Source organism: Mus caroli, chromosome 3, assembly GCF_900094665.2.
Source record: "Mus caroli chromosome 3, CAROLI_EIJ_v1.1, whole genome shotgun sequence".
Lineage (NCBI taxonomy): Eukaryota > Metazoa > Chordata > Mammalia > Rodentia > Muridae > Mus > Mus caroli.
Genome location: NC_034572.1, coordinates 65009781 through 65033812, shown reverse-complemented (window position 1 = coordinate 65033812; position 24032 = coordinate 65009781).

The window sequence follows — 24032 nt, the reverse complement described above, 5'->3', positions numbered from 1 at the left end:
ATATTCACATATATAAATCTCTTCTTTAAACACATATATGCCCCAGTACAGGGGAATGCCAGGGCCAAAAAATGGGAATGAGTGGGTAGGGAAGTGGGGGGGGGGGGATGGTGGGCTTTTGGGATTGCATTGGAAATGTAATTGAGGAAAATACGTAATAAAAAAAAAAGAGTACTCGACAGCTATAAAAAACAATTAAATGTCTGAATGTTGCAAAGCAAATGTATATTTTGAAGTTTACTAAACAGATTTCACTGGCAATACAAACCACTCTTAAGAGCAGGCCCTATTCCAAACAGAAGATGGCCAATACACAACAAATTAATGTAGACTTTGGGTGGAAGGGTGGTGCTCATAAAACATAGAAAAAGCAAATAAGTACTAAGTGTGAACATACACCAAATTTAAATTATTTCTTATGATATATCTGTTAATTATCTGTCTGAAATAACTAAGATAGAATAAAAATGATACATCGACTCAGAAATAACTGAATTTGTAGCCTTTAAATGCTAACAGTGGCCATAAAGAGGGCATTTTGGAGACATGTTCTCCTAAAAGTTGTGCAAGGAGACACGATTTTGACATGAATACACTGAGATTAGATTTCTTTATATTGGAAAGAAGATCAAGCAATAGTGAGAAAAATCCTTAAACACTATAAAATACCTTTAAAATTATGAAGATGATCCTACTGATATTGAGTTCAGTAATGCTCTTTGAGGTTTTGTGCCCAAACTACAAATAGTAATATGTCAAATAAGTAAATGTGACTTCATTAAATGAATACCTACACAGAAAAAATAACTTATGTCCTGTCAAAACTGCAACTCATGTACCTGATGGACTTAAGATACAATATTTCAAAACATGTTAAATCTCAGCCACTGCAAAAATAATATGAGGAAAAGAACATTTATATCTGATCAGTACTTTGTACAAAGAAAAGAAATAACAGTAAATGTTTTCAAATGGTTGCTGATAACACTGATCCTAAGCAGAATTCCAATTGAATCTGTATCAGATGTTATTTTCCATTTACATGAATAATTGTTGTCCCACAGAAAGGGATTATCCCATTTTTAAGGATGTTAGGGAAATGAAGTGTTGAGTGAATTGTTATATTAGTGTAGACATTATGGAAAATATTCTGTGGCTAGTTAAAAATATATATTGAAACTGTCATTTGTCTTAGCAATTCACTGGGTATACACACAATGGACATCAAATCTTTCCCAGGGAGAAGAGGGGGAGGGGAGAGACCCATGACCCACCAGAGTTTTACCTATTCTCTGGTCTGTCAGGCGTGGGATGGCTGCTATCTGCCTTCCACTCATCTCTAGGTGGGCATCGAAGCCTCTGACCCACTCTTCAGTGGGTGGCAAGGGTCAGCCCTACCTGGGATTCCTGGAGCTACCTTGCTAAAGCCACAGGGTTATGGGAGAGAGGGATAAGGGAAGAGAAGTTCCCAACACCTGCAAGAGTGAGGGCAGCAGATCTTGACTGGAGCACAGGAAGGCCTTCTAACAGGAGATTTAAAACAGCTCATTAGGCATTCCCCTGTATTGGGGCATATAAAGTTTGCAAGACCAAGGGGTCTCTCTTCCCCATGATGGCCGATTAGGCCATCTTCTGGATAGCATTTGAAATGTAAATAAAAAAAATATCTAAAAAGAAATAAAAAATAAAATAAATAAATAAAAAGGAGAAAGCCTGTCCCATCATCCAAGTACAGTGGGCCTTGATGAGCAGAGACATTCTCTGGTTTTATAATTTTATTATAGAAAGGCAGGGGGGAGGAGAGAAGGTAGAAAGAGAGAGGGGGGGATGGAAGGCTAGAGAGAAAGAGAGTAAGAGGGAGAGGAGAGGAGAGAGGAGAGGAGAAGACAAAGAGAAAGGAAAGAGGAGAGAGGAGTGAGAGAAGTGAGAGGTAAGAGAACAATGGAGTGAGAGAAGTAAGAGAGTAAGAGACACAAGTAAGAGGTAAGAGAGCAAGGTGGGGCTGAAAAGCCCTTTTTATGATCTTCACTGTTGCTAGGTAACTAGGGAGGAGTTTAGCCTGAAGGTCAGAAGCTTGGGCCATTGCTTACATGACTACCGATCATGCTTCTCTTGTGGGGACTATAGGTTGCAGTAAGTTAAGCAGGAACCAGAGTTCCAGGAGAATGAGGGAATGCCTACTGTGTCATATAGGGGAATTATTGTCACCAGGGTTCAGACCTCAGCTCAACTGGAGACCAGCTTGTCTGTGCATAGCCCAATGCCATATATATATGTCGTTCTCATAATAACAATTGGAAAATAGGGCTATATATTTGATCTCTATTGAGTATAAAATTGAATATGCAACCAGAGTTATTTCAGAATATATATATATATATAATCTTTTATGTTCATTTAGTTCCTAGTGAAAAAAGAGGCCTTGACTTTGAGGGAGATTTGTGGAAGAGGAATACTGAGGTTTTAAATGGAAGAAAGTGAGGGAGAAAGGTAATTAAATTATAAATTCAAAAATAAACAAAACAACAAATAAAAGATGTTTCACTTATAAATGCTGCTCATTCTTACTCATTCTGAATCAAGAGCACAACAAAAATTATTGTTCACAATCAAGTATTTTTTATTGAAGAGATGGTGAAATGTTTAAGTATATATAAAATAATTATTATTTTATTAATTTCTTAAATAAACTCAAGGATAGAAATCATGTAGTAATAGAGACAGAAAACTCTTTTGACAAGATCTAAGATCTTCATGTTAAAATTTCTGATGAAGCGTGCAATAATATATGTCAGTGTGGTGCAGCTTATATATGATAAACCTATGGCCCATATTATATTAAATCAGGGAAATTTCAAAGTATTTCATATAAAATTGGTACAGGTAAGTTTATCTATTTTGTATACTGTGCTCATGCCTTCACTAGAGGAATAAGAAAAGGGAAAAATAAAAGCAAGGCAAATAAGAAATGAAGAAGTCAAACTGACTGCAGATTGCATGATTCTATACAAAGACCCAAAGACTCAACCACAAGACATTTGAAACTGATAACTTCTTTCAACAAAAAGGCAGGATATGAAATCATTACAGACGAGCGCGCACACACACACACACACACACACACATTAAAAAAATATAATAAGATCCCTGTATAGCACAGACAAACACAACAAGAAAGATATCTGGTAAACAATTCTATTCACAATAACCTCAAACAACACAAACAGTTGTATAAATATCTTGTAATAAATCTAACCAAGGACACGAAAGATCTCTTCAGTGAAAACTTTAAATTACCAAGAAACAACAAACAGTAGGATAATAAGAATTTTTTCTACGCTAATGGGTCAGATCAATATTGTGAAATGGACGTTCTAACACAGCAATCTACAAATGCAATGCAACACCAATAAAAATTCAACTGACATCTTCTCAGAAATAGGAAACAAACTTTTAAAATTCATACAGGAACACCAAAGTCCCCAGACAGCAAAAGTAATCTTGAGCACAAAGAATACTGTGGGAGTTATCAACATAACTGATTTAAAGTTATATTACAGGGACATAGTAATAAAAGGAAGATGTTTCTCTCTCTCTCTCTCTCTCTCTCTCTCTCTCTCTCTCTCTCNATTATCACACTACACATATTAAAATTACACAAATTTAACATTTTGTCTCTCTAAGCCCTTCGTATCCATCAACTACTACCTCCTAAATATATAAAGGATGATTAATTCTATGGTGTGTGTGTGTGTGTGTGTGTGTGTTTGACAGCACACATGTCATGGCACATGTGTGGAGGTAAGGGACAACTTTGTAGAGTAGGTTCTCTGCTTATTCCTTTCCTCTGTTTCTGGGAATCAAACTCAGGTTACCAGATCCAGATGGTAAATGCCTTTACCCAATGAGCCATCTCACCAGCTTGTGTTTTGTATAGCTTCCTAAGTCTTTAATATTTGGAAATATGGGATCAGCAAGATGGCTCAGTGCATAAGAGCTTGTCAGAAAGTGTGGGGACTTCAGTTTGATGCCTAGCACCCATATGACAGGAAAGTAAGTCTTGTAAGTTGTTCACTGCTCTCTACACATGCTCTGTGCAGGTACTCATGGACACACACATGTGCACACCCAAAGTGTAATGAAAGAATAAAATTTACAAAATGTCAAAACGAATGCATTTGGTTTTAAAACGAACACTGTTTCTTTGTTTTTTTTTTTCCTTTCTAGTATTATTTTAAAGTTATAACATTACAACCACAGTCATTTTCCCCTGTCACTAGTTACACTTGTTTAAAAGGGGTGGGGGTAGGGTGCATGAGTTTCCAATTTATTAAATTAAGAGAAAGACAACAGTACAGAATTTTTTTCTCCTAGCCCTTGAAGTGAGACTAAGTACTAGTCTTAGATATGGATGTATACACATATACACAGTCTTAGATATGAATATTTACATATACACACAATCCTGACTCTCTAAAGCTACCTAGCAAATTTGAATCAACTGTAGTATGTCTTACAGTCTACTCCCTGCCTCTCCCCTTACTTGGCTACTAAGAAAAGACTCAAAAAGTAAAAGAGGTTGGAGGGGCTTTAAATGGCAGCTGGTAGAACTGATGTAGCAACAAGCAAAGCCACATCTTACACAGGAAATGGTAGAAAGGAAACGAACAAAGTCCTTCTGGTACACAACCCATCAATCATGTGGGAAAGTCCTAAGTTTCCATAGGCACTGAGGCACTTGGCTGATTCCCCCGCCCCCCCAAGTCCATTCCCATTTAACCAGAGACTTCTGAAAAGACCCCTCCTTCCCAATGGCTAGATCCTGGCTGTGAGAAGCTATGGCTTCTCTAACCAGCTGTCACTTGGACCCCTTCCCCCTTTTAGACAATGGGAAAGCACTAGAGCAGAAGGGAAAAAGAAACCAGGTCCCCAACTTACCACCATTGATAGGGCAGTCCAGGGAGTTTTCCTTCCTCCCTCCTTGGCCAGCTAGGTGGGGTATCACCTGCTCCCCACCAAAGGTTTTGAAATTCTCACAAGGGACCAGCAAGCTAAGAAAGCCTTAAAAGGCAAACCATAGTTCCTGGGTTCCCTCACCTAGTCAGAACTTTGCCAGTCACATTTACCTTCATAGTAAACAACTCTCTCTCTCTCTCTCTCTCTCTCTCTCTCTCTCTCTCTCACACACACACACACACACACACACACACACACACACAAATAGATGGAATGGAATAGAGAACACAATATAGAGTCACAAAGAATAGTCAAGTGATTTCTGACAATAATTGTAAAATTACACATAGGAGAAAAGACAGCACCTTAGGTAAATGATTCTGGGACAGTCAGAGAGCTACAGATAGGAGAATGTAACCTTAAATACCCTCCTCTCTCTCTTTGCACAAAAATCAAGCCAAATGTCTCAAGGAACTTGGCATAAGACCTAAAACCCTGAAACTCAAAGAATATAGTATGGAGAACACTTCAATACACAGATGTAGTTAGTGACTTTCTGTAAAGTCCAGTGGCTTGCAAAGTCAGACTAATTACTTAGGATAATTATCTCATAAACTATAATCTTTGTATACAGCAGAAGAAACTGTGTAAATTCACCCCACAACCTAAAGATCGGAATTAAATTTCTGTTAGCTATACATCCAACAAATGATGAAAATAATGGTTCATATGAAAGAAACTAAATTTTTCAAAAAAAAATTAGGAAAACAAATACCCCAGTGGTACAAATGGTTGCCTATAGCACTGAAAAGATCTTAAATAACAATAAGCAACAACAAATAAAAACAAAAGTACAATAAACTTAGTAAAAAAAAGTGACAAATGTTCAATATAATTAGCTTTTAGGCAAATACTAATTAAAGCTACTTTGAAATTCTGTCTTACTCCAGTCCAATAATGGGTAGAAACAGAAACAATTGACAGCAAATTTTGACAACTGTATGCTGTTGATGATGATATGGGCAAGGTATCCACTGTTGGTACAATTGGGCACTGGGAATTCAAAATCAGAATTTAGTGAAAAAGTATGCCAAGTGCAGGAGCCGGCTATTATACTCCTGGCAAGGTACCTGCAGGACTCTATATACTACCACAGATATACAACTAGCTCCTTCACAGCAATGCTATCCAAAGTCTCTAGGAAATGGAACCTGCCTAGATGTCCATCAACACTGTATAAGGTATATGTTATGTGTACATAAAACAGAAAATTTCAGTTGTAAATAAATTTACAGTAATAAAATTTCTGTCTAAAATGGAATCTAGCCACCAGAGCTTTGTGTTCTTTCTCACACATGGACCGGAATTTTGAGATTTTTACATATATATATTTACATTGTTGAGAGAGCAAAGCTTTCTTGGGAGGAAGGAAATTATAGGATGCATGAAAGATTAAAGTATGAGAAACCTATGCTTGGTGTTAAAAGTTTACGTAGGGGATGGGAAAACAAAATAAGGAGAGAAGAGGATGTGAAGTAGCTTAAACATAGCTAACAATCCATGGAAACACCTGTGGAGACATGCTGTATTGGAAGGTAATATTAAAATATACTTAAGAGACTTTTTTTAATGAAAATACTCTAGTTTAGTGGAGAATATGTCTTCATTAGACAGTGCCTGGTGGAAGATATCTCCTTTCATGTTATTGTGTAGAGAAGACTGCTGTGTTGCAAACTATTCCTGGTGAGATGCTACACAGGTCTACTCACACCAGAGAGGGAACACTAAATGTGGATACTATCCATGCCCAGATTTGCAAACCATGAGTTATATGGGTATTACAGGAATTTGCTGATATATATTCTAATGCTAACGTTATATGAGCAGAAATGATTCAGTTGCATCAGTAAAACCCACCCAACATGAATGACAGCAAACAAAAACTGGAAGCAAACAGCACATTGGACAACTGGCAGGCAGAACAGGATGAAGAATATCCATTCCAAGTGACTCAGTTGGTCTAAATATCTTCCAGGTAGTTTGTCCTCAGAGTCTGCATTAGAGCTAGCTTGTCTGAGGGTTTTCTTTGCAGCTTAAACTATTAGTCATTCTTTCAGGGTAAATGGGTTTTTTTGTTTGTTTGTTTTTCTTATGGAAAGGGGAGACTGGTAAATCTGGTCAGTTTTAGATACTTCTTGATTGAGATGTTTAACTTCCTGTTTAAGGAGCTTCCTTCATGATGTGATGTTTCAATACCTATGGAAACGTTTACACACAAGGAACAAGAGATCCTAAAGCAGCACAGGGTATTAACATGTTCATTTCCCATCATGAATGGAGAGTAAGACCCACTTGATGAAAGAACCACACTTTAGTGGATAGTGTGAAGAAATAAAGTTTTCTCCTTGCTGACCAGCTCACATAGTCCTGGAGGAGTTTGTGAAAATGTATGGTTTGTTTTTATGCTATTCTTAAATAGAGCTATGTTGACTCAGGCAATATTTCCCTACTGTTTTATATATCAATATACAGTCAATTAATGGAATTTACTGATATGTATTCAAATGCTAACATGAGAATTATGAAAAAATCTATTATTTTTAAAAGAGTAGTGTTCCAAGACTTCAAAGAAACTTTCTGTTCTTCAAAAATTGATGCTGGAATGTGATCACATAATATGGTGTATAAAGATATTAACTAAAATTTCACTATAATGTTAATGCAAATTGCTAATACATAATTTCTGAAATTTTTAAATTTTGATTTAAAGTTCCATAATGTGAACCAACTATATAGATGACATTTAAGTGAATGTATATTTAAACCAAATTCCTTCTCATTTAAATTGTATTTTAATGCACACTTTAACTCAGTGGAATATTTAAAGATACTTCCATGTATATTATGCAGAGAAAACTTAATCTAGTAGTTTTGTAAATTTATGTTCTTTTATTTTTCCTATTGATGCCTCATGTCTTGCTTATTGTTCTCTTTGCAACGCAATGGGACAAAGTAAAACCCTTTCTGGGTTCAGGAAGGAAGCAGAGAAATCTCAGTTCAAAGTCAAGCTTTAAAACAAAAGCTTGACTTCCTCCAGGAGATGGCCAGTGCAGGATCTGAAACAAATCCCTGCAGGGGAGCTGCATTGAATATTTTAAGAGGCACAACTGCAAAAGGGGGCTTGATTGAGATGCAGTGTCACTCAATCAATTTTTTGTCATTAAGGGTTAAGCATGGGAGTATTTCTTGAAGTCTTGGGTTCTTCCAGGGCATCCGGTTTCAAGATCTTTAATTCACCCTGTAGACACCCTTTCTTGAATTTAAGACCCTTAACTCATCCTCTTAGACATTTGGTCAAGAACTCAAGGTGATAAGGAAACAAAGTAACAGGTCAGCTGCAGGCAGTTAATGAGGGCATGCCAGTCAGTGGATATATATTTTTCCACCATATGCACCTGGATTAAGACAACTGCAAGTTTTACATTCTTTTACAAGTCTAACAGACAAGCAAGGGAACATTTGGAGGGGCAGAGAAGAACCAGCACCTGGATCCTGGGAATATGAATCTAGCTTGACCCTGTTAACGAAATGGGGGGACACAATGGGAGTGAGTGTTGCCTCTGAGTCAGGCTGAATTCTGATGCTTCTTCTCACATTATTTGTTTTAGATGAAACTGATATCTCATTCAGTTCTATTTTTACTTTCCAAATGTCTTAAAACAGTTTCCTTTATCCCCCTATAACTCTGGATTCAGTTCTTTATAATATTCATAACACTTATTTTCAATTTAAATTAATTCATCATTCAGATTCAGTGCCACGTTAAAATAACACCCATGATACTAAAGTAGAGGATGAAATAAAGGAGAAGGTGAGGTTAAATGAGGACTGGGTAGGAAGAAGGCTTAGGAGAGGGGATGTGGAAGATTCAACAAGCAAACTAGCACAAAAAGGTGTGATGAACCATGATGGGAGCCTATTACTTTATAAACAAATTTTTAAAACTTAAAACAAGCTTATATATTTTTTCCTTTTTCCATTTTTTTATTAGGTATTTTCTTTATTTACATTTCAAATGCTATCCCAAAAGTCCCCTACACCGCCCCCCGACTCACCCACTCCCACTTCTTGGCCCTGGGAGGAGCTAGAGAAAGTACACAAGCTTATATTTTATTAGAGGCCATCACTCAGACACACACGTTGTACCTGTTATTAATGCTTTGTTACACTTCTGGGAATGTTAGCTGCATAGCAGTTATGATGCTTACAAATAGGTGTTTACTACCAACTTTTCTGGTTGTTTTACAATGTTAAATTGAAGTTGTTTTAGTTTTCTACGTATGTATTGCAAAGGATAGGTAGGTAGGTAGATAGATAGATAGATAGATAGATAGATAGATAGATAGATAGATAGATAGATATGTCAGGATATAGAAGCCCGTTTATGCTGTGTTCCTCCAATTTTCTCTCCAAATTTCAGCTTCTTCTCAAATTAGGATCAAAGATTCATTAACTGTGATACCTTCTGAGCCTACATGGTTGGAAGATGAAACATTGAAACATACAGTAATTTCAAATTGATGAGTAGGTTAAAGTTATATATTTAGAAATATCTTATTTTACTGGTACAAAATTATCTATTTTGTGTAAAAAAATTCCAACTGTAAGCTTGCATGTGTTAACTAGAAGCATAATAAAGAATAATTGCAATACAGAGATATTTTCCAATTTTGGTACTGATCAATTTTTTATTAAAACTTCTGTGAAACAAGCTTTAATGATTTTATATCAATAATATAACTATAAAATAATAGCATATTTCATATTGAACTGTTTTCAATTTTCAAATTGCCTTTCAAAAATAAACAGCTAAATCTATTAACAGACACCCATAAAGTCTCACCAAATGTACTGCTTAACTATCAGCTATATATGAATAATAAGAGACATTCCAAAGGTAATAGGGTAAACTAAGAGCACCCAACCCGATATAACGAATAAAAAGTAACCCAAGATGCAGAAAGTGGGGAAAAAAATGGTTTCCAGTGAAGAGAACACCATTTGATTATCCAGTACCAAATGTTCAGCCCTGGAGATGTACACAGAATTAACATTACACTGAATAGACAGGCAGTTTTAGGAGTGTGTGTGTGTGTGTGTGTGTGTGTGTGTGNGTGTGTGTGTGTGTGTGTGTGTGTGTGTGTGTCTGTGTGTGTGTCTGTGTGTGTGTCTGTGTGTGTGTCTGTGTGTGTCTGAGTGAATGTAAAAGCAATTTTTGAATTAAGAGCCCATGAGTTTGAAAGAGAGCAAGGAAGGGTATGTGGGAAGTTTTGAAAAGAGGAATAGTAAGAAAAATAACATAATTATATAACATTTTTAAAAGTAAAAGAAAAAATATAAATAGTATTTTTTAAAATATTAAGAATTGATAAGTCTTAATAATCTCAAACAAATGTATTAGCCTGACAGAGGATGCACTATTTTTTTTTTTGATGTTGAAAACAAACTTTACTATTCACAACTACAGATTACACAATTTATCACCATATCACACAGAAAAGTATCTTGTTGCACAAAAATACCAACTTAGATGTTTTGACATTGACTGGGAATGATCAATCATTTCTTTCTTCTTCTTTATTTTCATTTTTTCTTTCTTGAAAATTTTCTTTATTTACATTTCAAATGCTTTCCCCTTTCCATGTTTCCCATTTGAAAAGCCCCTATCCCATGCCCCTCCTCCTGCTTCTGTGAGGGTTCTCCCCCACAACCTACTCATTCCTGCCTCCCCTCCCTAACATTCCCCTACACTGAGGCATCAAACACCTTCAGGCCCAAAGGCTTCTCCTCCCACTGATGACCAACAGGCCATCCTCTGCCATATAGTTTATGTGGCCAAAGCCATGGGTCCCTCAATGTATATTCTTGGTTGGTTGTCCAGTCCCTGGGAGCTCGGGGGGAAAGGGGCAAGTCTGCCCAGTTGCCACTGTTGCTCCTTCCATGGGTATGCAAACCCCCTCAGCTTATTCAGTCCCTTCTCCACCTCCTCCATCAGGGACCCTGTGCTCAGTCCAATGGTTGGCTCTGAGCATCTGCCTCTGTATTTGTCAATCTCTGGCAGAATGTCTCAGGAAACAGCCATATCAGGCTCCTCTCAACAAGCAATTCCCAGCATCTGCAATAGCATTCAGGTCTGGTGACAGTATATGGGAAGGATCCCTAGTTGGAGCAAGTTTCTGGATGACCTTACCTTCAGTCTCTGCTCCACACTTTGTCTAGGTATTTCCTCCTATGAGAGTTTTGTTCCCCCTTCTAAGAATCACTGAAGCATCCACACTTTGGTCTTCCTTCTTCTTAGGCTTTATATGGTCTATGAATTGAATCTTGGGTATCCCAAACTTTTGGGTTAATATCCACTTATCAGTGAGAACATATGCTGTGTGTTCTTTTGTGACTAAGGTCCCTCAGTCAGGATGATATTTTCAAGTCCTATCAATTCGCCTGAGAATTTCATGAAGTCGTTGTTTTAATAACTGAGAAGTATTCCATTGGATAAATGTACCACATTTTCAGTATCCATTACTCTGTTGAGAGATATCTGGTTCTTTCCATCTTCTGGATATTATAAATATGGCTGCTGTTAACATAATGGAACATGTGTCCTTATTACATGTTGGAGAATCTCCTGGGTATATGCTCACAAGTGGCATAGCTGGGTCCTCAGGTAGTAATATATTTAGCTTTCTGTGGAACCTCCAGACTGATTTCCACAGTGGTTGTACGAGCTTGCAATCCCACCAACAATGGAGGAATGTTCCTCTTTCTCCACATCCTCGTAAGCATCTGCTGTCACCTGAATTTTTGATCTTAGCCATTCTGACTGGTGTGAGGTGGAATCTCAGGGTTGTTTTGATTTGCATTTTTCTGATGACTAAGAATGTTAAGCATTTCTTTAGGTATTTATGAATCTTTCAAGTTTTCTCAGTTGAGAATTCTCTGTTTAGCTCTGTTCTCCATTTTTAATAGGGTTATTTGTTTCTTTGGAGTCTAACTTCTTGAGTTCATTGTATATATTGGATATTAGCCCTCTATTGGATGTGAGATTGGCAAAGATCTTTTCACAATCTGTTGGTTGCCTTTTTTTTCCCCTCTATTGACAGTGTCCTTTGCCTTACAGAAGCTTTACAATTTTATGAGATCCCATTTGTCAATTCTTGATCTTAGAGCATAAGCTACTGGAGTTCTGTTTTGGAATTTCTCCCTGTGCCCATGTGTTTAAAGCTTTTCCCCACTTCTCCTCTATTAGATTCAGTGTATCTGGTTTTATGTGCAAATTTTAGATCCACTTGGATCTGAACTTTGTACAGGGAGAGAAGAATGGATCAATTTGCCTTCTTCTACATGTTGACTACCAGTTGAACCAGCACCATTTGTTGAAAATGCTGTCTTTTTCCCAATGGACAGTTTTTGCTTCATTGTCAAATATCAAGTGACTAAAAGTGTGTGGGTTCACTTTTGCATCCTCAGATCTATTCCATTGATATACCTGCCTATCACTATACCAATACCATGTAGTTTTTATCACTATTGCTCTGTAATACAGCTTGAGGTCATGATGCACAATTTAATAAAACATAAATGCCATTAAAATCATGACACCACAGAAGCTTACATCTGAGTTACACTTTTAAGTTGTTCAGGAAATTTTTGGTATTAACCTGTCAATCTAAATCTTACTGTTTATTATCACGTAACCTATCCTGTCATCATAATGCAACGTCTTCTACGTTGTAAAGCAATCACAGCATTACTCAATTTAGGACCTTGAAGAGTGAAGATTTTCCCTAAATTTAATTGACAAGAGATGAGATTAATAAAGTGTCTATCTCCTTATGTTTCAGCATAGTAAATGTACATACCCTAAAGAAATGTAGCTGTGTGCACATGTGTGTGTGTGTGTGATCAAATTAGAGATAAAAGAGAGGAGAGAAGAGAATTTTATGTTTTTGCCATGAGGATTTAAGTAAAGTTTTGATTAATAATAATAAAATTATACAAATAATTAATTTTAAAATTTGATAACTTTAAATGTAATAATTATATTTAACTGTTGTCAAAATTACAATAGTAAATAATAATTGTCACATCATCTGTGAGTTAAAGTTGGTGGACAGATAAAAGCTTTTGGTTATCAAACTCTAGTCATTTATTGGCAGTGATTACTCTGGATATGAGTAGGTACAAAAATCACAGTTTCTAAAAGAACTAAGAGCTTTACTTAACCCGAAATTAAATTCATTTAGATTATACCAAATACAAATTGCAATTTCTGCTACCCTAAAATGTAGAACATGTTGAGTCAGCCACTCCCTTCCTAAACTCACATTCAATACACATACAAACACACACACACACACACACACACACACACACAAACATACACACACAGGCTTGAAAAATGTATTTAGGTCTGAATTTTTTTGTAAATTATTATAAATAGCCATAATATTAAAGTGTATATTAATTTCTATTTTCTTTCATTGTAGAAAAGGCTGAGTATTTAACTTACATATTTGTAAAGCAATTCATACAAATGAATACTGTTATTGAAGATTATACCATTTTTATGTAGATAGAAAATAGCCTATAATCTGAAGAAATATCAAAGTTAGATTGAAGCTACCATGTTTCTTGGTAAAATACATTATTTGAGAATATAGATATCATAAAAGATAATAATGTACATATTACCTTGAGATAATACATCATTGTATTTTTATTCAAAACACTATAGTTCAGAAATAGAAATATAATATATATTATAAATTAAACACAGAAAAAACAGGATTATAATAGATAAGTTTGATTATTTTGTTTTCTTTTCTTAGAAGAAACATCATTTAAAAATAAAAACCTAAGGATCACGGGAATGTAGGAATAAATGTCTTCAGTGTGCCATAATTTTGAGAATGCTTTGGAAGAGACAAGGCAGATGGGGACAAATGAAAGACATGGTTCAAGCAGAAAAGATTGTGATTCAGTTCCTGAAAAAGGTGAACACCAGGAAAACTAAATGAGCAGGCTTCTCACAGAGATAAGTAAGGACTCCCAAAGCCCAAAACAAAAGAAAATACAAAGAGATGCTGGGTAATAAGACAGAAACCTTAGGAATTTAAACTCTAACATTTTATTCCCACATGTAATGGCCTATATAAATTTCCTTTCCAAGGATTATTTTAAAATGAGCTAATGTATATAGCATTGAAACTTGTCAATAAAGTGACTAAGATAAAGGCAGAATACCAAGCAAACTCTGGTACCATTAATGATACACAAAAGAAAAAAAAAATACCACCACTGTGTATTTGTTTTCCTGTTGTCACTGGTAACTAATACTGTAATTTGTCTCTAACATCCCAAACCATCCTGGGTTATTAAAGATTAGGCCATTTCTGTGAGAATAAATGCTATCAGTGTTGCAATAGTAAGGATCCCTTCCAATGACCACCAGTCAGAGAAGCTGTGAATTCAGCATTTATTTTGCAGAAAGTGATAGAGTCCCATCATTCCATTAAGAGAATTCATAGGCACACTCCTAACAGAGTATGAACAACTGATGAAATACTTTCAAATAAATCAAAATTATTCTATTCACATACTATCCCCATGGATAACTGACACCATCAAAATTCTGCTTGAGCAATGCCACTGAAATTCAATTTGCTATTGAGTAAGAAGTGTGGATGCCAAAAAGTTATGAAACATTTATGAACATTGCCTCTTTGGTTTCTCATTTCCTACTTCCCTCCAATTCATTCCTACAACTCTGCTCTCTCTCTCTCTCTCTATTTCTCTCTCTCTCTCTCTCTCTCTCTCTCTCTCTCTCTCTCTCACTCTCTTTCTCTAGCATAAATAATAATAGATGAATAAGCAAATTAGTAAAACATAATTTACAAGCAAGAGACTAGTAAAGTTAGAAAAAAAAGGACAAAAATATCCACCAAAACACCATTGAGCTTGTTTTTGTTGTTGTTGTTGGCCATGTACTGCCATACAGAGGCTCTGCCTTTATCTGGGTGTTTTATACACCCAGTGACTTCTAACTTTTAGTTTGTGTCCACTTGCTCCTCTCCATAATGGATCACTATCCAGCTTGAACCTGTGTGTGCTGCTACAGTTTTTGTGACATCACTTGTGATTCAGACAGAAGACACTGTTTCCTTAGTCTCATCCATCTCCTCTGAATCTTACAATCTTCCCGTCTTCTCATATTCATGTTTCCTGAACCATTAGGGGAAGGATTTAAAGAAGAGATCTCATTTAAGACTGAGTCATCCAATGTCTTTCACTCTTTGCAAGCTGTAAAGTTTTGGATCTCCGTGATAGTTCCCATCTTCTGTAAGACAGAGCTTCTTTGACTATGGCTGAGTGAGACAGCAGTATATGGGTATTAAGTGCATATTTTTCTCTAATTCATGTTTCAGATGCTTACATAGAGCTCCATCTAAGTTTGCAAACCATTATAATGACTTATGGGTTCTTATATATGCCATTTCCTCAGAGTGACAACAAGGATGGAAATGACTGAAATGATTAAAAATGATGAGGGCGGCTATGGAGATGGCCCTGCTGTCAAAGTGTGGGCTTATAGCAACACCAACAACAACAATAAGAAGTTAATAAAAGTAGAATTGAAATTCAATAAAAGATACAGAAATATATATAGATATATATGTAGTGGCTATTCCTGGTTGTCAACTTGACTATATCTGGAATGAACTACAATCCAGAATTGGAAGGCTCACAAGTGTCCATAATCTGGAGGCTGGGAGATAGAAGTTTCTGACCTGGATCTTGGTATGGAGATCTTGAGGCACAGTGACTATGGATTCCAGAAGATTAAGATAGGGAGATTTCTGAGTTCAAGGTCATCTGGGATTAAAGGTGTGGTGGCATACACCTTTAATCTGGGCTACATCTTCTGCTGGAGACCATATAAACACATTGGAAGAAGGAAGGCTCTCTCTCTCCTTCACCCTTGCCGTGTGGGACTGAGGAATTGCTAGATCCTTGGACTTCCATTCACAGCTGCTACTGACCATTGTTGGGAGTTGAACTACAGACTGTAAGTCATCAATAAATTCCTTTACTATATAGCGACTACCCATAAGTTCTGTGATTCTAGAGAACCCTGATTAATAAAATATATGTAACATTTTCCTATATATACATATAATTTTGAAATTGTGTCTTGATGAAAACTGAACTTGAGAAAAATACTACTAATACTCAAATAGAGGGAAAGTCACTTTAAAAGTCAACAAATTTATAAACATTTAAACATATAAACATCTCAAAAATATCATCTCAGCTCTGAGTGTATGCCAGAATACACAACACATGGCTTAACTTTTTACCTTGACAATTTTGAATTCTGCTAGATGTACAAGGATATTCTCCAGATCAGTCTCTTGTAAATAAATTTACAACTGATGAAGCTCTCTAATATTCAATTGATTATACAGTAATAGCTACCAGAAAGGTAATTATAATAAAATTAATAATTGAATTTTGAAGGCAAATTAACTCAATTCAAATTCATGCAGGTGTGATAATAAATAGCCACTTAACAAACTATTAAAACAAAGATGCTTCTTCTATATATCTTCAGTAGTAAAATGGCCAGAGGGATTAGCAAAAAACCGTCCTCAGGAGGAAAAAGAACTGAGTAGACTAAAATGTGCTGCGAGCTTTCCTAAAAGTAGTCTAACTTCAAAGCATCTAGCAGTGGATATGTATTTTCAGGTCATTTCACATGTTATTACTATTTGCTCTGAGTTTATAGCTTTAGAATGTTTTAACTTTGCTCCAGGCAAAATATTGCCTTATGGAATATAAAATCTAAATCAGGAAACAGATTTTCTTAATGCCTACCAAAGTGAAAGTATTTGAAGTAAATTTTATCCAAAACACAATAAAAAAAGTCTATTGCAGAATCCTGTCATTTATGTGGAAATAAATGGTGATAGCTATCTTAAGAATTTTCACTATTAAAATATTTAAATTCCTAAATATTGCAAAAAAGCATATTTTACTTTATCTTCTTAAAATGTTACTTTTATTTGTTTTTGTTTGTTTTGTTTTGTTTGGTTGGTTGGTTTTTTGACTGCAGATCTGTCTGCACACCAGTTACAAATCTGATACTCATAGTGAAGAGGACACTTTTGGTCTACAGGAACTGGCATTACAAAAGATTATGATCCATTTTGGGGAGTTATGAGACTCAAACCCTAGTCCTTTGGAAGAGTGGCCTGTTCCTTTCCATAATGGAGCATTATCTCCTTCCCCCACTCTCTTGGATTTGTTATATTTCTTTATGATAAAATATGAACACCATATGTGACTCATGGATGAAACTACTTTGGCTTGTTACTCTAGAGGGTGTTCCATAATAGTGAGGAAGGCATGGCATCTGGTAGCTATAATTTAGAAATCCCAGATCAACAGCACATGCAGGGACCAGAGGATGTGAGCTGGGAGTAGTGTGAGGCTGAGGCTGTATCTCTCAAAGTCCACCTCAGTGGCACTCATTTGCCAAGGCTCCTCCTGTCACATATTCTATTACAACACCATCAACTGGAAGCGAGTATTCAGATGCATGAACCTTTGTGGAGCATTTCAAGTATAAGCCACCTCTCCTCTTCTTCCTTAAAATTTTCTCAGGACAATCTGTAAAGAGGATTTCTTTTTCAAGAGTAACTTTTACATAGATCTGGCATGGATTGGACTCAGTCAGTCCTTCAACCCATGGGAAACCAGGATACAAGTACAGGTGAGCAAGGAGTCTGTGGGATGACAAACAGACACGGACACCAGAGAGAGTGCTGTACCTGAATGTAATTTCTAAAAGTGAGCACCAGACTTATAATACAGAAGAAGAAGAAGAAGAAGAAGAAGAAGAAGAAGAAGAAGAAGAAGAAGAAGAAGAAAGCTAGGTGGACACATCAGCCAAGGTACACCAAGATGCATAATGGTTTTACACAAAACAAAGAAAAATGCATATATAAAAAGGTAGCAGGAGCCAGGCAGTGTTTACAACTGAGATAGGAACAGCCCTATCTAAAATCAGCTATTCACAAGAGCCAGGTGAAAGACCTGATGCAATGCTATGTTAAACCCACCACCAGGGGTCCCTTAGTAAATACCTAATTATGCTATTCCTCTGGTCCTAGTGAAAAACATGCACCTGGGAATTCCATTCTACTAACCCTTTCATGAACAATATAATACTCCAGTTCCTCCTAAAACCACAACCCACCTTGTTTCTACTATTATGTAATGTAGGCTGCCATTCATGTCTGCAATGAGAATTCTAAGTTTAATATTTTGAACTAGCCCTGAGATTATTAGTTCCTATCCTGCCAACTGTGAGATGCCTGATTACTAACTGTCAATACTGGGGCATTTCTTCTTCTGAATGACATTCTTACGAAATTCCAAGCCCGGGGTCAGCTCAAGGACTGCCTAGGACATTGGTGAAAGCCAGGGCGTAAAGTTCAACCTGTTTTAGGTATTGTAAAATCATTTCTTGGAGGCACCTGTGATAAAACAATACTGGAAGAAAACACACAGATCTATTTGCAGACTAACACAGGGACAGGTTTGGAGCATTCGTGTCAAGGTTCCAGGATACTGAGTTTCTGTGAAACTCTTTGCCTCGGGAGTGCGTACAAGCTTTTGATCCTGCCATGCAGTATTTACTCCAGTGGGTGTGACATAGAACCACAAACAATTCTTTCATAATGTCAGTGATTAAGAAAATTATCAATGAATTTTGAAAGAGATTACAAGAACTTTATTCTCATCAGATATAGATTGAGAAGCCTATTCTTATAAACATTTTCAACTTCAGACACTCTAATAAAATTTCATTTGGATTATATTTCAATCTCAAAATAAATAAGAGGCATTACTTTCTTTGCTGATATTTTCATTAGCCTGTCTAATTTAGTGAAATATCATTTAAAATATTTGGCCTAGATTTCATTTTTGTTTTTATTTGTTTTGAAGTTTGTATGTTTATGACAGAATTTATAGTATAATAATAATACTTAATTTCTTATTCATTTATTTAAGGTAAAACCCAGACAGTTCATTTAATTAATAAAGGTGGGTCTGATAGGATTCTTTGAATTGTATTCAGTACTCAATTAGAAGTAACTAGATATTTGTTAATGCATTCCTGGAAAAAAAGCATAACATACAACATTGTTTATCTTTTCAGTGTCTTTTCATGTAGGTATATTGTAGGGTATAAGTGTTTCACAAATATGCTAAAATTTAAGAAAAAATAAAGAACCTAGTTTAAAAGGGGTGTCATGGGTTACACTTGCATCACTAAAAATTGAGATTGTATTTTTACAGATAATTGACAATATTTTAAAGCAACATTTCATTTCATTTTCCTTTGTATAGAGGAATTTTACTCCAGAAACATGGCTGCTCTGGCAAGGGATCTCATTCAAAGACCTAGTGATCCCAAATAAACCTTTAATCCTAAACAGTAAGGGTAACTTTGCTTTGCAGAAGGAAGAAGTCATAATTGAAAGTGATGTAAAATTGAGGGGCAGAAAAAATGAATAATCTGAGAAAGATTTGACAGAATATGTCAGACATAGGATCTGACAACTCTCATGAGAACAGCACTGGAATGAGAAGCTATTTAAGAGCAGAGCAGCGAGATTTGGCCAGTTGGGAGTCAGTCAAGTGGAGTGCAGTTCAGTTGAGTTGAGGCAGTGAAGTTGAGTTCAGTTGTGTTCCTGCAGTTCCATCCAGTTCTGTTCAGTGTGCGCAGTCAGTGCAATCAGTGTAGTTTAGTTGGTAGAATTCAGAAGCAGTTTTTCCAAGCAGAACAATTCACTGAGATGCAGAAAGAAGGATGTGTGAATCAATCCAGCTTGTAGAAGAATTTTGAGCCAGAAAACTTGAATTGAATCCGCTAAGTAAACTTCAGAAAAAACTAGTGAAGGTAAACTTACTTAGCAGTAAGTCTCCAAGATGGCAATTAAATTTGGCACATAAAAGTCAGTTTTAGACATTTTCTTCTATTTATTTTTTATTTGCACATCTCTGATTTAATTTGAACATTCTACAACTCTGTATTGTTTCCAAATTTGAGCATTTTTGTCAATTACCTAACTTGAAAAGCTATGGCAATTCTTTCTCATTCCTCTCTCTGAAAGATTAAAAAAACTCATAAACTAGTCACCAATCATTCATATCAAATGCTTTGTTTATTATATACTTAGCTTATGGAAATAGTAAAAATTATATTACTTGATCTTTTTCTGTAAAAATTGTTTCTAATAGTATGTAATTATGCACATCCTAATTATATTTTGTTTAAATCTGTTTTTTGTGTGTAAAGTTTTTTTTTCTTTATAATTTCCTGTATTTGTAATACACAGTTAAACTTTAGTATAATTTGAATTTTACTTCTTGACATGCATTTCTGTATGTGGTGTGTGTCTGTCTGTCGGTATGTATTATATATACATACACTCAATATCCTATGGAATTTCGAGGACAACTTTCAAAATTAGATACTCTTTTATTTTCACCTTTATTCTAGACATCAAACTAAGATCATCAAGTTTGTGTGGCTATTATTATAATTTTGGTGAGTTTCCTCATATTATGAAGTATTTGGATATTTAAAAATATATTCTCATTTTCTTATTATTCAAAATGAATGGGCTATGTATTTAAAACTGAAGTCAAATTGTTCTCTACATTTGTACATGGCAATTCTTGTGCCTAAGTTTTACTTTAGCCTGTAAAACTTGCAATGAGTAATTTCTGATTTGTATTGTCTTTATAGTACTTTAAATTTTCATGGCAATTTCTTTTCATTTACAAATAAAATTTAAGTGAAACACCTGTAACAGAGGTAGCTCCAGATAAGGAGTCCACCAACTTCAGATTTCAATATATATCTGTAATATTAATTATAATATATTATATAATGTTTTGATGAGTTCATCACTAAGTACAGAATGATGTCATTATTTGCAAACTTAATACTTTCATTTTTCCTGCATAAGATTAGATGGGAATTTAAACACTGTTTCTTTGCTTAATACACTATTTTCATTTCTACTGTTTTAACGAACACCCTGACCAAAGTAGCCATATGGAAGAGAAGAACATTTTTGGCTTACAAATGCTGCTACAGTAGAGTATTTCACAGAAGGCAAGGCAGGCACTCAGTCAGTTCCATTACATCCCCGGTTATTACAAACAGAATAAGTACACCCTTCTTTGTTTTCAACTGGTTTCTTCCTATCCTTGTACTGCTCTGGACCATCTACCTAGATAATGGAGCTCCCAAAATGGGCTGAGTTTTCCTAATGCAAATGTCAATTAAGACAGTCCCTTATAGGCATGTTCCCAGATCATCTAGATAAGTCCACATTAGCACTAATTTCATGAGACTCTAACTTGTTTCAAGCTGACAGTTAAAATTATCGAGCTCACACAATGGTGTCATATTGATTTTAACACCATGGGGCCATGCTACATATATATTGCATTTAGGGTAATGTTCCTATTAACAAACCTTTACTTCCAATAACATGAAATTGAACGCACCATTGTACGCAGCCCTTAGAAATTGATTATGATGATTATGCTTCTTTTTTTTTAACATCTAAACCAAAGTTTCCCTCTCCTTCTACTCCTTCCACTTATTCTGCCCCACCATCCCTCTAACACCACTGCCCCTCCATTTTTCTTCAGAAAACGACAGACCTTCTAGGGATATCATCCAAAAATGACATATTAAGTTGCAGTAAAACTAGGCACAACTGCTCCTTTTAAGGCTAGATGAAGCAATTCAGTAGGAGGAATGGGTACCAAAGGCTATAAAGTCAGAGACATCTTCTGCTCCCACTGTTAGGCATCCCACAGAAAAATCAACCTACATAATTGTAGCATATTTTCAGAGGACTTCTGTTAGCTCCATTCAGGATCCCTCTTAGCAGTTCAATTTCTCTGAGTCCCTATGAGCCCAGATTGGTTGATTTTTGTTGGTTTTCTTGTGGTGTCCTTGACCTCTCTGGCTCCTAAAACCATTCTTTCCCTTGTCTACAGAATTGCACGAGCTTAGCATAATATTCGATTGAACTGTCTGTATCTGTGTCTATCAGCTGCTAGGAAAAGCCTCTCTGATAACAACTGAGCTAGGCACCAATTTTTAAGTATAGCAGAATATCATTAGGAATCATTTCGTTGACTTTGTTTTCTATTTGAATTTGGTTCTACCATGGATTTCTGAACTTCTGGGTCTAAGCCCTCCAAACAGTTTCAGTAGTCAGCCCCTCTCACAGCCTGGTTGTTGCCACTTAATGGGTATTACGATTAAAGATGCTATAAACACGGTTGAGCAAGTGTCCTTGTAGTATGTTTGAACATCTTTTGGACATATTCCCAGGATTGGCATGGCTGTTCTTGAGCTAGATATTTCCCTAATTTTCAAAAAATCCTCAATATTGATAGCAATGTTCTCAAGCTGGACCAATCATTAGTTGACCATTCCTACAATTTCTGCACCGCTTATACCCCATCACAACTTGTTTGTAGGTTGAAGGTTTTGTGGCTGTGTTGGTGTCTAAATCCTATCACTGGAATTCTTGCTTGGTTACAGGAGATGATCAGTTTATGCTTCCCCATTTCTAGGAGTATCTCTTGTAATAACCCTCATAGACTCCTAGGATTTTCTATTGCAATTTTCTAGCTCATCTCAGAGATGCCCCCATTCCAGTTGTCTCTCCCAGTACTTCTCTCCCTCCATCTTCTGCAGATCTGATCTCTCCTTTTCCCAAACCCTCCAATCCAGATTCCCTCTCTCAGTCTACCCACAATGCCTAGTTTATTTCCCATTCATAGTGAGATTCATGTGTGCCCCTTAAGTCTTCTTTGTTGCTTAGCCTCTTTGTGTCTGTGGATTGTAACAAGGTTATCCTTTATGGCTAATATCCATTCATAAGTGAGTACACATCATGTTTGTCTTTTTGGGCCTAGGTCACTTCACTCAGGATGATCTTTTCTAGTTCCATCCATTTTCCTTCAAATTTCATGATGTCATTGTTTCTAACAGCTGAGTAAAACTCCATTGTGTATATATCCTACATTTCCTTCACATATTCTTCAGTTGATGGACATCTAGGTTGTTTCCATTTTCTGCCTATCACAAATAAAGTTGCTAAGAACCTGGTTGAGCAAGTGTCCTTGTAGTATGGTGGAACATCTTTTTTGGTATATTCCCAGGATTGACATGGCTAGTCTTGAGTTAGATCTTTTCCTAATTTTCAGAAAACTGTGATTTTGATTTCCAATGTGGCTGTACAAGTTTGTACTCCCACCTGAATAGGCTACTTCTTAAATGCACATTACTCTATACTTCTATCTTTATATTATACTGTAGTCTTCCTGTCTTTGCAGAAAGTTTATTGTAAAATGGAGTGCAGTATCTCACTGGAAGCAGTCTCAGATCTCCCTCAATTACAGAGTGTTTATTCTGTGCACTGGGAAAGATACTGATTGGCATTCTCCACATTTCTTTTGGTACAGTCTAATTCTTTTACTTTTTGACAAAGTTGGCTAAGAATTCATTCCATGGAGTTGTCTCTCTGAGTCTACATAATTTGGATTCTTGTTAAATAGATATTTGAAATAATCATGTGGATTTCATAATTTTATGTTTTGGTGATTATGCAATGCTCACGTTTGTTTTTAGCTGTTTAGCATTGGTTTTGCTAGACAATGTTACCAGATATTTCTTCCTAGAGATAACATAGAATTGGAACACTGTTTTCCTGTATTAAAAGTTGAAGTTACGGACACTCGCCAGCTACCCACAACACCCGCCACAGGATCTTAAGACTTCTGGTGAGTGGAGCACAGCTTCTGCTCCAATCCAATTGCGCACGGGACCTGAGACTGCATTAGTTAGGGAAGCAGAAACCGGCCTGAGTAGGGCCACAGGCCTCATCCAGCCGGATCAGCGCCGGGATAGC